Here is a 14,009-nt window from a genome sequence, read left to right on the forward strand (position 1 = left end):
GGTGTAATCTTTATTAAAGTCTTAAATCTTAAAAATAGGCTCTCTCTCTCTCTCTCTCTCTCTCTCTCTCTCTCTCTATATATATATACTTTTTTCATGATAATTTTATTTTTTTGAATTCATATTTAATAATAAAAAATATTGTATTGATTGAATTTTGATAATCCAATTCAATCGTTTTTGTTATGCAATTTAAATGCGTGAATATTAAAAAATATATATATTTTTAGTGCAATGTTAAAAAGTTATTTTTTATGTTTTTTTTTCTTTCATTTCTGTTCTTCCACAGACCATCGTTGTAAACGACACTGATCAAACCATGATGTCTATGGCTCAAACAACTAACGGAAGATAGAGAGGCGGTTTTAAGCGATCTTTCGCACGTGTGACAGCAGCGTTCGCTGTCCTCACGTCCTGTGCGTCCTCCAAGCGCATGACGTCATCGACGTCTCGAGCTGTTTGTTCTGGATTGTGGGAGAGAAAGAGCCCGCGCGACCTCACAACAAAATAAAGAAGGTAAATAAACAAGCAGCCGTTACACCTCTGCACAGCGTTTATTTCACATTAACGGTCTCGGCACGCGCCGTGTCGTTTCGTGCAACGGTCAAGCGCGCTAATCAGCGCTGAAACGATTGTCTGGTGTGCGCGGTGAGAGCAGAGAGCGGCCTGTGTCGCCGAGTGCTAACGCTATCTGCCGAGAAAGACGTGATTACGGGTCAGTTTGACACCATTTTGCACTTGAGCTGCTTTTATTTGTGTTTTAGCGCTGAATTAATTCTTAGACATCGCGTGTGCGTCAAAGGAAGCAGGTAATGTTGGGCACTGCTGATTTGACGAGGTTGTTTATTAGCATTAGGCCGTTTGGTTGGTAATGCTAGCACAGCATCGCATCCCCAGCGCTGCGCAGCTTGACGGCCGCGCTGCGCGAAAACTCACATTTCCCTGTGCGGGAATGCTGACGGATTCGACGTAGAATCCTTTGAGAATATGCGAGCTCCTAAGCACGGTCAGATTAATGAAGTCGGATGCTTGTGGGATGATTTGCGCACGTATCAAGCATTTGACATTGACAGATGTGTATTAATTGCGGGCCGTGGTTGCTTTCACGCATTTGTGCGTGTGTGTTTGTGCGTGTGTGTGTTTGTGTGTGTGTGTGTGTGTGTGTGTGTGTGTGTGTGTGTGTGTGTTTGGTGATGAACACGAACACATACGCAAACATGCACGACGCCGGACGAGCCCTTGTCAGTGTGTTAGCATTGATAGCGGTTCGAAGGAAATGTGCACCACTATTTCCCGCTTTTTATGACAATTACAGATATTTAACCCTATTATATTCGCTTAGTAAATGTTGTAAACGTGTGTAAACGCATATAACGTGTAAGGACTCGTATGAGCTGCCTGTAGTCGCCATTTTGTGTTGCTCCCCTTAGAAACAGAGACGTTCCATTAAATGACGAAACATGGTGAGAGAGTCAATAGTGATAATTTAATTTGATCTCTCAGTTGTGAGTGGTTCCATTATAGTCATTAGCCTGAGTCTATTAAAGCGTGTTTTGTTGAGAAAGTGTTTAGTTTGTTTTAGCGCTTGTCGGTAGCGTTAGCCTCGCTGTACTTTCGGTTTACGCTCGGGTTACTGTCAGAGGAAATTCTCTGCTTTTTGTGACAGAAATATGACTTTTTTCGTATTAGACACCCATTGTCTTCTGGATTCTCATTTTGGCTCATTAACACAACCAGTAAGGCATTGAATACTTCACTATTCTGTCAAACGTATGAGGAGCAAATCTGCTGCGTGTTTGATTGACAGCTGTTGAATTTGCGTCTCAGAGAGGTTTCCCCGTTTTAACTGAATTGTGTTCATTTTCAGGACTTATTTTAACCTACCAGTTCAGCTCGAGTGCCAAAATAATCTCTTTCAGGTCGTTATGAAGAGTTATTTAGTCAGTTTAGTTGCTGTCAGGTAATATCAAAGAAGAGTATGGTGACGGCTTGATTTCTTTACAGAAATTTAGTTGAGGACGGTAATACTTTCATTTTTTATTTGTTTAAAGGGATGGTTCACCCAAAAATGAAAATTCTCTAAGTTACTCTCCCTCATGCCAACCCAGATGTGTATGACTTTCATCCTCCTGTTGAACACATTAAAGTTTTTAGAAGAATATTTCAGCTCTGTGGTCCATACAATGCACATGAATGGTGACCAAAACTTTGAAGCTCCAAAAATCACATAAAGGCAGCATAAAGGTACTCCATACAATTCCAGTGGTTAAATCATGTCTTCAGAAGCAAATTGATTGGTGCGGGTGAGAAACAGATCAATATTTAAGTAATTATTTACTATAAATCTCCACTTTCACTTCCACATTCATCCTTTGTTATTGTGATTAACATTCTTATGTGCCATATTGCCACCTACTGGTCATGGAGGAGCACTTATGAGAAGCATATAGCTTCAGGCATTGCTCCAAAAAGGGGTTGTTGCTCCAAAACTCCATTGATGATATAGGGAGCCCCTTGCCTAACCCTTTACCTAGCCTTAACCATGAGTGGATGTGATGCCTTCTTTGAAGTTGGCGCAACCCCGTATTGGTGTAACCACACCCTCCTTTCAAGTAACCCCCACCCTCTTTCAGAAATTCTGCCCCCATGTCTCCAGCCTGCAGCTATACCTACTTGGAATTTATAGTAAAAAAATGACTTGAATATTGTATATCTGTTTCATATCATATTGCTTCTAAGTAAGTGAAAAAATAAATGAAAATTCTTTTTAACTTTTTATTTATTTTTTCACTTAATTCAACTTTGTCCAGTAAGAGGACACTTAACTGCCACAAATGAACAGAATGAGTTCAGACTGACAAATATTAAGACCACAATTTTACTTCCTTCACTTCTGCTTGACAGCCCTTATGAATGAACCCTGTAGTCATCCCTTATAAAAGATAGAGAGTGTTTCATTCCTCAGGTGTTCAGTGGTGACGTAATGGGTTTAAACTACTAACACACAGGGACTGCCTGTGGTCAATGTGCAACCTCTGTACCTTTTACACTCTTGCTGCATGTGACTGTGTACATAGCCATAAGGCAACAAAAAGTACACAGAGATATAGCAGGGCAGAGTTTGAGAAGGGTGCTGGGATTGAGCTGTGAAAGAATATAAGTCATGATCAGCAGCATAAGTGTGTTTTTTTTTTTTTTTAATTTTTTTTTTTTTATATAGTGACTTAGAGTGTTTGCTAAAGATGAGTGTCTTTAATGAAAATAAGAAGTAGGAAATTAGATTATTGCTGCATGGACAACTTTATTGCTAATAATCTTACAGAGTCTTGTTGTGGTAGTGGTCTTTTCCCCCTCACAATTTTTGTGCAGTTGAGTTACCATGGCAACTCCCGTCATTGGCCTTGTTTTGGATGTGACGGGGGAGCACAGTTTTAGATAATGATTCATCCCTTGAACCTTGGCTTACCTTGTGAATGAACATTTTTATTTCTTAGGGTTGAGAACCAAGAATCTGTTCATATTCAGAACCAGTTCCATTTTTTAAAAAATTATCAGAACCAAAATATAATTTTCATGTCTTTCAATTATGCTGATGCATCTCAAATTACCATTCTTCAGCCCATTTGGACAGAACACCATCCTGAAATAGTGCAGCAAATTCCAGAAAAAATGGCTCTTATGTGCTGGTTCTTTTGGATCTTTAGCAGAAATCACAATGCTACCTCTCGAGCTAATTAATCTTATCAGTCAGTTCTTTTTGTGAGTCAAAAACTTACTGAACTGCAAGTCATTCTTTTTGCCATGTCCAACTTGTGAGATTTGCATCAGAGTAACAGAGCTGACTGGTTGTTTATATGACATTTACCCCATTTAAACCTAATATTATGATTTTTGGTTATCCAATCATGTGTTCAGCACTAAATATAGGTGGAAATAGGGTCCAAAATGTTTTGTGATTGGATGGATCACTGAAACCACATATGTAGGTAGTCAAAAATACTTGTGACCACATTAAATTTGAGGTGTTAATGCTAATCCATCCTGAATATGTCACAGACAGCAGTGAAGCGCCACCCCTCACTTGTCAATCAATCCCTGCCGCAAAAGCAAGAGTTTAAACTTTGCTGGTTACTTGCAGCTTTAAAAGGAAATAACTGCCAGATTTTATATATATATTAGGGCTGTCAATCGATTACAATTTGTAATCGAATGAATTACATGGTGTCCCGATTAATTAATCGCATATGCATATATTTGCTGAGAAAGCCCCTATATAACAATAATTCAATATAAAATGATGAAATAAATATACATAGTTATCTTTAATTAAATAAAAAAAATAAATATATGTAAAAATATTCAGATAATTAAAATGCATTACATTCTTGTGGCAGAAGTGTTCATCATTGATAAGACCATTCAAAAAGCGGCTTTAGAATACAATGTATTGTTTACAACCATATTATTGAACACAAGCCAATCATTGGCACACAGCAATCCAAGTGAATTTGTCAATCAGTTGGAGATTTATTATGAGGGCTTGTTTAAGGACCCTTCAATGTACACCTGCGTCAGACATTTATTTTTATTTTTTAGAAACAAGCCAGGGGTATACATAGTACACAATACTATAGATATATTTTACAATATGCCAAGACGTTATATTCATTACTAGGGTTGCAACGGTATGAGATTTTCACGGTTTGATAACAGTCTCAGAAAATATCACTGTTTCACGGTATACGGTATTGCACAATTACTATTATTAGTGAAAACAGAAGGGGTATTTTATTTATTTTTGAGCAAACACTTTATTTTAATTGAAACTTGAAACCATTTATTTTATTGAAGTATGTGTAAAAATCCCTTTTGAAAATAAATAAACAGAAAAAATAAGAAAGCTGTCGCGACCATTGGCGACTAGATGTGGGCGTGTCCAGCGACACGACAAAGTTGAGACAAGTTCAACTTTATTCAAATGAAGAGTGACTAACGGAAGCGACAGCCAATAGGAGAGAAGACGGGAGAGCTCACGTGATCCTTCTCTCAGCTCCTGCAGTAACGGAAAGATGGATGAAAGGCTAATTCTTGTTGTTAGAAATTTTCCAGTGCTCTATGATATGTCTCTTCCCACGTACAAGGACATTTTTAAGAAAAATACTGTGTGGAAAGTTGTATCTGAGATCGTGGGGATTTTGTGGACCCAGACAGACCGGCATTTGCATTTTCGCCGCAGATAAACAGCCGCTATGGCAAACAGCACGCCTTGTTTCTCATTCATCTTTGATATAAAGCATTTTATGTACTGATTCCATTTATATTTAGTCTTTTCTGTCCAAAATGTTTGTTTTTAGTGACAAGAAAAGAGATTCGCTGTCAACAGCAATGGAATGACATCCACGAATGTCATTTATAAACGTTACTAGGCAACCTGTAGTGGGAACGCCCACTAGCGACTTCACCGCCAGCCACTGGCGACCTGCAGCGACAAAGTCGCTGGCAGTGTGTACGCACCTTAACATATAGGTGCGAAGGGACTTCAACATTTTTAAATTGCACAAATAAAAAAATACATTTACATATTTGTCTCTGGCTTGCTTTTGCTTGCATGTCAATGATTACCCCTCCGTGTGTCAATGATGCCGAGATCTACTTTTATATTTAATTTAATCACTGAGAAGGTTTACCTGCAAAATTAGTAGCACCAAACGTCACAAGCAGCCTCAAGAATGGACACAGAGTAGCCGTATAACACTTTTCCTTGAGCAGAATACTGAACTACACATCGTTGTTTGTTTAAAGGAGAAAGCGACACGTGCATGGTTGCCAGACTGCACAAAATAAGTATAACATTAGGCAGAATAAGTATAAATCTAAAACTGGGGGTGTTTTGTCTCTTATCTGGCAACCCTGAGCATGTTAAACGCTTGTAGAGACGTGTTAGGTCCCAATACAAGTTAACTGAAATGTCCAATAAAAAATAAAAAGGCTTTTACGATAAATGAGCCGCGGGCCACATTAAACCATGTGGAGGGCCTGATCCAGCACGCGCGCGGTATGTAGCCCATGTCTGCTTTAGCTGTTTGCAACATTATCATTAAATTAGGGTGACCGTATTCTGGTTTTCCAAGGGGGGTTCAAAACAGTGTTACAATGAATGCAAACTTTAATACAGTGAACACTATTAGCATAACATGTATATAAATACACATTTCCAACATTCTTTTGAATGTCCATGTACTAAAATAAAATATTTTATGCCATGAGTGTACCTTCATTTACTATTAGCCTACTATTATTTTGAATGGCCATGGAAAATGAAGCAATGTGATTTTACCTGGTCAGAAAAAGTAGTCTGTTAATTTACCTGATGAACTTTCACCTTTTGCTGACCCTTTATGCTTCGCAGAGCTAATGTGTACTTCTAAATCACTTGCACCTTTATTAGCAATTGACACATAAGTGCCATCTTTACATGTCATACGTTCTGCTTTCTACGGATCTCGACCTGGACGAAAGCATGGGAATTTTTTGTGCAAATCTTCTGTAAATTTGCACTTTTGGGCATTGTTTCCACTCATCTGTCATTTGCTGCTACTGTCAAGCAACTGTTTAATGCCGAACACAACAGAGCTTCGTGTGTTCCCGGAGAGATTGACAGGCAGGAATTTAGCCAATAGTTGCTGCAAGCCTCTTATAATCGACCAATTGGTGTGCGAGAAGGCGGGACTTACAAAGAGGGGTTAAAGCAATGCAAACATGCGCACACTCACAATAAAGTATTAGACCAGATGCACATCATAATGCAACTACAGCCGAATAACGGACATTTTCGCAAATTTAGAAATCCTTGCCGGATGCACTTTTAAGGTCCGAAAAAGAGGACGTTTGGTCACCCTAATTAAATCTACGTCGGCAGTCCTAAATAGTCCATCTCTTGGGCGGCCGCCGAAATATCTTCAATGGGAGAGCCATGGCATTGCTCTTTCCCTGCTGTCCGCGACCCAGTCCGAATAGACCAGTTGAGAAACACTGCTTTAACTCACACACACACACTCATGTCAGACCCCCTCGCCTCGCATCTCTCAGACATTTTGTGTGTCGCAAGTTGACGAGTCTGACAGGCAGACAAGGAATAAAGGAGATGCGCACGCACATGAGATTCTCCGTCCGGTTGCATTTTTTTTCCTCAATGCCGTAGATAAGAAAATGTAAATGTTACATGGAGTGGTGGTGGCGTAGTGGGCTAAAGCACATAACTGTTAATCAGAAGGTTGTTGGTTCGATTCCCACAGCCACCACCATTGTGTCCTTGAGCAAGGCACTTAACTCCAGGTTGCTCCGGGGGGATTGTCCCTGTAATAAGTGCACTGTAAGTCGCTTTGGATAAAAGCGTCTGCCAAATGCATAAATGTAAATGTATGATAACTGTCAATTTTCAAACCGTGGTATACTGTGAAAATGGTATACCGCTGCAACCCTATTCATTACATAGTGCAATGGTTTTCAATGCTTTGGAGTTGTTGGAGGTACAAAGAGTATTTAAATAATATTTCAAGTCTTTACAAAAAAGTGTAAATAGGGGCTTTACAGACATAAATGTACACTTATGTCTAAAAAAGTTGGCAAGAAAAATAAACGGATTAATCAGAAAATATTAACTTAAGTTGTCAAAACTGTGAAAACCAAATAAAACGTCTTTTATAAAGCAAAGAAAAACTAGTTAAAATAGAGGTATGTGCAAAAAATTTTCTCAAATACTACAGCGTGGACACATTCCCAAAAAAGGTGAGGGGCAGATTCATCTACAGCATTACAGAAGGAGCAAAGTTGATCTATTTCAGGAAGCATGTTTCTTAAATAAAAATTGACTGGGTAAAAACGGTGTAACGGTTTAAAGGACACCTCCTTAACCTTGTTGGTAATTAAATATTTGTGAGGTAAAGACCATACGACCTGCGTCAGACATGCTTGTGTCGCGTCTCGGGTGTTGCGTCATAATTTTATGTTTAGGTCACTGTGTCAAGTTAAATATAGTTTAATACTCAATCTTTAAACACATCTTGAGATCCTTTAGTTCGCATTTACTGTCCTTTAAGGGTTTTGAAGGCAAGAACGTAACACACATTTGTGTTGTGTCCCCACTGAAGGGTTGTTAATGTTTTGTTCACTCTAATAAACTGTGCATTGCTCACACAGCTGAAATTTCACTTACTGCCCTCTGGAGTAAACCGGTGGTACTACAAGCTTGCATTGCTCAGGAATTTCTCAGGAAAGGATTGCGATTAATTGCGTTAATTTTTTTTTTACGCGTTATTTTTTGTTAAATGAAGCGCACGTTAACACGTTAAATCTACAGCCCTAAAATACAGGTGAAACTCGAAAAATTAGAATATCGTGCAAAAGTTCATTAATTTCAGTAATTCAACTTAAAAGGTGAAACTAATATATTATATAGACTCATTACAAGCAAAGTAAGATATTTCAAGCCTTTATTTGATATAATTTTGATGATTATGGCTTACAGCTTATGAAAACCCCAAATTCAGAATCTCAGAAAATTAGAATATTGTGAAAAGGTTCAGTATTGTAGGCTCAAAGTGTCACACTCTAATCAGCTAAACACCTGCAAAGGGTTCCTGAGCCTTTAAATGGTCTCTCAGTCTGGTTCAGTTGAATTCACAATCATGGGGAAGACTGCTGACCCTGACAGTTGTGCAGAAAACCATCATTGACACCCTCCACAAGGAGGGAAAGCCTCAAAAGGTAATTGCAAAAGAAGTTGGATGTTCTCAAAGTGCTGTATCAAAGCACATTAATAGAAAGTTAAGTGGAAGGGAAAAGTGTGGAAGAAAAAGGTGCACAAGCAGCAGGGATGACCGTAGCCTGGAGAGGATTGTCAGGAAAAGGCCATTCAAATGTGTGGGGAGCTTCACAAGGAGTGGACTGAGGCTGGAGTTACTGCATCAAGAGCCACCACACACAGACGGGTCCTGGACATGGGCTTCAAATGTCAAACGTCTTACCTGGGCTAAAGAAAAAAAGAACTGGTCTGTTGCTCAGTGGTCCAAAGTCCTCTTTTCTGATGAGAGCAAATTTTGCATCTCATTTGGAAACCAAGGTCCCAGAGTCTGGAGGAAGAATGGAGAGGCACACAATCCAAGATGCTTGAAGTCCAGTGTGAAGTTTCCACAGTCTGTGTTGGTTTGGGGAGCCATGTCATCAGCTGGTGTTGGTCCACTGTGCTTTATTAAGTCCAGAGTCAACGCAGCCGTCTACCGGGACATTTTAGAGCACTTCATGCTTCCTTCAGCAGACAAGCTTTATGGAGATGCTGACTTCATTTTCCAGCAGGACTTGGCACCTGCCCACACTGCCAAAAGTACCAAAACCTGGTTCAATGACCGTGGTATTATTGTGCTTGATTGGCCAGCAAACTCGCCTGACCTGAACCCCATAGAGAATCTATGGGGCATTGCCAAGAGAAAGATAAGAGACATGAGACCAAACAATGCAGAAGAGCTGAAGGCCGCTATTGAAGCATCTTGGTCTTCCATAACACCTCAGCAGTGCCACAGGCTGAAAGCATCCATGCCACGCCGCATTGAGGCAGTAATTAATGCAAAAGGGGCCCAAACCAAGTACTGAGTACATATGCATGATTATACTTTTCAGAGGGCCGACATTTCTGTATTTAAAATCCTTTTTTTTTTATTGATTTCATGTAATATTCTAATTTTCTGAGATTCTGAATTTGGGGTTTTCATAAGCTGTAAGCCATAATCATAAAAATTATATCAAATAAAGGCTGGAAATATCTTACTTTGCTTGTAATGAGTCTATATAATATATTAGTTTCACCTTTTAAGTTGAATTACTGAAATTAATGAACTTTTGCACGATATTCTAATTTTTCGAGTTTCACCTGTGTGTGTGTGTGTGTGTGTGTGTATATATATATATATATATATATATATATACACACACACACTCTCTGATCAACCACAGCTAGGGTTGAAAATCGGATGTTTTATCACGATACGATCTTATATCGATTCTCTCGGCCTGCTATCAGATATTTACAGATACTTCAAAGTCTGTCGCGATACGATTTCGATTTGATTAATTTCAGGGCCCTTTGATCCATATTTTGATATTATGTGCCTATTTTACACAATCAGTGCTAGAGCTGAGAAGGTGTTTTTTTCACTCATTAGTGCTGTTCAGAATGTCTGTGTTTTGTCAAGATGTTTCACATGGTTGAACTGCACCATGGTACTTTTAAATGGCAAATTCTCATGTAAAATTCAAATGGGTCGCATGTTCAGTGATATCGATGGAAGCCCAAATTAATCGTGCATGTGAGCCGCTCTGCATTTGTCACGAGAGCTTGCATTTTAAGGAGCGCCCGGTTGATGTGCTCTCTCTGATCCTGTCAATGGAGCTTGTGTTTCACAGGAAGCCTGGTTGACTCGTGCTTCGGAGGCTAGCCTGTCTGGCCCAATCCCGCAGAAGAGCTACAGTAGCACAAATTGCTGAAAACTTAATGGTGGCCATGATAGAAGGGTGTCAGGACACAGGCATTGCAGCTTTCTGTGTATCGGGCTGCGTAGCCACAGACCGGTCAGAGTGCCCATGCTGACCTGTCCACCACGAAGCGCCTACAATGGGCATGTGAGTGACAAAACAGGAACATGGAGTAAAGGAAGAAGGTGGCCTAGTCTGATAAATCATGTTTTCTTTTAGGTCATGTGTATGGCTGGGTGTGTGTACTACAGATACTTGTCTTCCTTTTTCCTCCAGCATCTTCACAAGGTCCTTTGCTGATGTTCTAGGATGGATTTGCACTTTCACACCAAACTTCATTCCTCTCTAGGAGACGAAATGCGTCTCCTTCCTGAGCAGTATGATGGCTGCGTGGTCCCATTTTTTTTTTTCACTTGATTTTACGTCTGCTAATGCAGTAAAGACAAAATATACTTATTTTCAAGATCAATTCTCTAAAAGTATAAATATCTTATATGCTGCTTCTCAGGTGAATGCATCTTTTTTTTTTTTTTAAGGATTTTTAGATATTTTAAATATTTGTATTTTTAATATTCAATTCAACGTTCTCAGATAACAATTTTTTCTTCTGCAATATAGATCCTAAAGTAAATGTACATTGTTTTAAATTCATTTTAGATAATTGTTATTGGAAAACAAGCCAAAACAAATAAACGTATTTTGTTGCAGTGTATAATGGGGCAAAGACTACCCTATGTCACCTTTCTGTTCACTTCAAACCATCTTTAACTCTCTCTCAAAAAAAAATACTCTTTTATTAATATATTGCTTATTACCAATTTTCTTCACAATAAGAAATGCACAGTGGCATACATTATGATTCAGTAAGTCATGAGCCATTGCGTTATAATCTAGCTGCAGCAAGCATCCCCACGACAGTGTGCATCTGTCAGGTGCAGTTTCAATCTCTCCCCCTTAGATTGGGACATTCATGCAACTCACAGAAGAGGCGCTGACCGAATAGAGAAATGCCAGTTTTAAAGTTTGTTGTTATTTACACTATCTGTTTCCGTATTATTTGAACTTTAATAAAGCTATAACGCATTAAATATAACTGCATTTAAGATGTAACGCTCGGGTGTTTCCTTTAAAGAGCTCCGGCTCCGCTTATTCCACAACGAGAGTGCTTCTGTGTTTTACTTATTTGGTATTTTTGTATAATTCCCTTGTACTTTGCAATCTACATCACCTCCTCCTCTCCTCAGTCAGATGCGAAGTGCAGTGTTGCTCACACATGTCTGAAGCCCCCTTTTAATAGTTACTCAGCTGAAATAAAAATTTTGCTCAATGTTGCATTTATGCTTTTATTAAATTTCAGCTGTTTCTGGGAGAATTTTAATTTATTAATTTTTGTGGTAATAAAGATTATATAAAATATCTGAAGGAAAATATGGTATGGATGGTTTGTTTCCTGATATCAAACATAATTCGAACAGAATTTTAGAAAGGGTTTTGATGTGTATTTTAAAAATCCACTTGACATCGAGAGAAACCAGAATGAGTAATTGGTGTGGTCTGCACCCTTTCTGTCATAGGAGCTCAAGTGCTCAAGTTTTCCTTCATAATCTCTTCTCATTTAAATGAATTTGAGGAACGAGCAGTCACTCCGCCTTTCTCCATTTATCCGACAGAGTGTGTAAAACATGTGTTATGTGCTGTATACATTACTCGTGTGGCAATTTTGCATTACCGCGACAGAGATGATAATCCAAAATCTATACAGGTTGGCAAATTTTTACCAGTATATCGCCCACCCCTAGACATGAAATTCGAAATCTGATCACAAGAGATGCATTTGAGATGCATGGTAATACCAGGTGAAAACAGCAATGCATCTCGGCTGGCCACCTTTTGAGCGGTTCACCAAAAACACATGAAATATAAAACATGACAAGAATTCACTGAATCAACGATCGCAAATATAGGCATATTCACCTAATATAGCAAACCTAATATATATAGCCTGTTCTAAATGGAATTTACATCGCAAAAGTTAAGCAACATATTATAACACCCTGTCTACAACAAACGCGTCTGTTGACGCAACGTGATGCAGCGGCTTGAGGCTGCAAGCCAACAGAAGCATTGAAGTGAACATTCTAAGTGACGCACTCTCAGCACAGACCAATTAGCAGTGAGCTTGAGTAGACCTTAGCCATTGTTAAATCGGTGAATATCCTGTATCATACTTTTATTATCAATTTAAACGACTTGTATAAACATTTACCATGTTAGTGAATTATTAATGTTGTTGTTGTTGCTAAAATTGTGTAGTTATACATCTGGTTAGAAACAAATAATTAAATTAGTAGACCAGAAACAACATGAGCTAGCTTTAATGCAACTGACAGAAGTTATTTAAATAGGTAACAAATAAAATTCATGGCAGAAAGATCCACATAAATTATATTTGGTAAGTAAAAGCACTATTTCAGAAGGATGGTATAATAAAGTGTTTGGAATAGGGAATAACTCTGCAACGCGTCAGCAATGGAACAGGGCAACTGTTTACTGTCGGCACTTTGCACCGCAACGGACACTTCAAGTGTAGACCGCGTCGATAACTATGTTTTCATCCAAGTTGTGGATTCAGTTTAATGCGAAAAATCAGGATATCGCAAAAACAATATGCGATTATATCCGCACTTGCATCTAGTGATGCACCGAAATAGTGTTGTCAAAATATTCAGTACTTCGGTACCAAGTCGGTACTAAAAAAAAACGTATCGGTACCAAGTACCAGTGGTACCGAGTAACCGGTCAAAGTTCGCGCATGCACGCACGAAGCGCGTGAAGTTGCGTCCTCCTCATGAAAGCGCTGAGACATGGCGACCGCCGGCGCTGCTGTGGTGACTGCTCTTGTTGATAAGAAAGGAGGAAAGAGCCATGTGTGGAAATATTTCGGATTTGCGGCTGATGACGAGGGGAACATCATAGATCATCAAAAACCAATTTGCAAACGATGTCATCGAAGTTTTCTCTCAAAAGCAGGCAACACATCAAACTTGATAAAACACCTTAAAGACCGACACCGGATCTAATGAAAGCATTCAAGCAGGTAAGTTTCAAATTAATTTCAAATTTACAGTTTCTGTTTTGAGTTATATACCATATTTTAATTTGAATGTCGGATTGAAATAAACACAATGTTAGCCGTGTAGTAAATCATTAGCATAACGTTACGTTATGTGTTTTTTAGGTGTGTAATTTATTTTCATTTATTAGTTGTGGAAAAACTTGAAACACAATTTTAAATAAGTATAAAGAATGGCATTGTTTACTTTATTAATAGAAGTAGTGTGGTGTTCAATTAGCATGTTTTTGTGTTTTGCTTTGGTACCGAGAACCATGGATTTTTTCTTGTAAATTTTGTCTAAATTAAACTTTGGTTTGGTACCGAAATTGGTACCGAGAACCGTGGATTTTCACTGGTATCGGTACCG

General features: G+C 38.8%; 1 protein-coding gene across 1 annotated transcript in view; it reads left to right on the forward strand.

Moving 5' to 3' along the window:
* Nucleotides 1–421: 421 nt before the first annotated feature.
* Nucleotides 422–14,009, forward strand: part of LOC127648412 (bromodomain-containing protein 4-like) — a 73,227-nt gene continuing 59,639 nt past the window's right edge. Inside the window, exon 1 of the mRNA XM_052133081.1 lies at nt 422–516. The gene's annotated coding sequence lies outside the window, so the exon portion shown is untranslated. The remainder of the gene's footprint in view (nt 517–14,009) is intronic.

The sequence above is a fragment of the Xyrauchen texanus genome, chromosome 8 (genome assembly GCF_025860055.1).
Source record: "Xyrauchen texanus isolate HMW12.3.18 chromosome 8, RBS_HiC_50CHRs, whole genome shotgun sequence".
Taxonomy (NCBI): Eukaryota; Metazoa; Chordata; class Actinopteri; order Cypriniformes; family Catostomidae; genus Xyrauchen; species Xyrauchen texanus.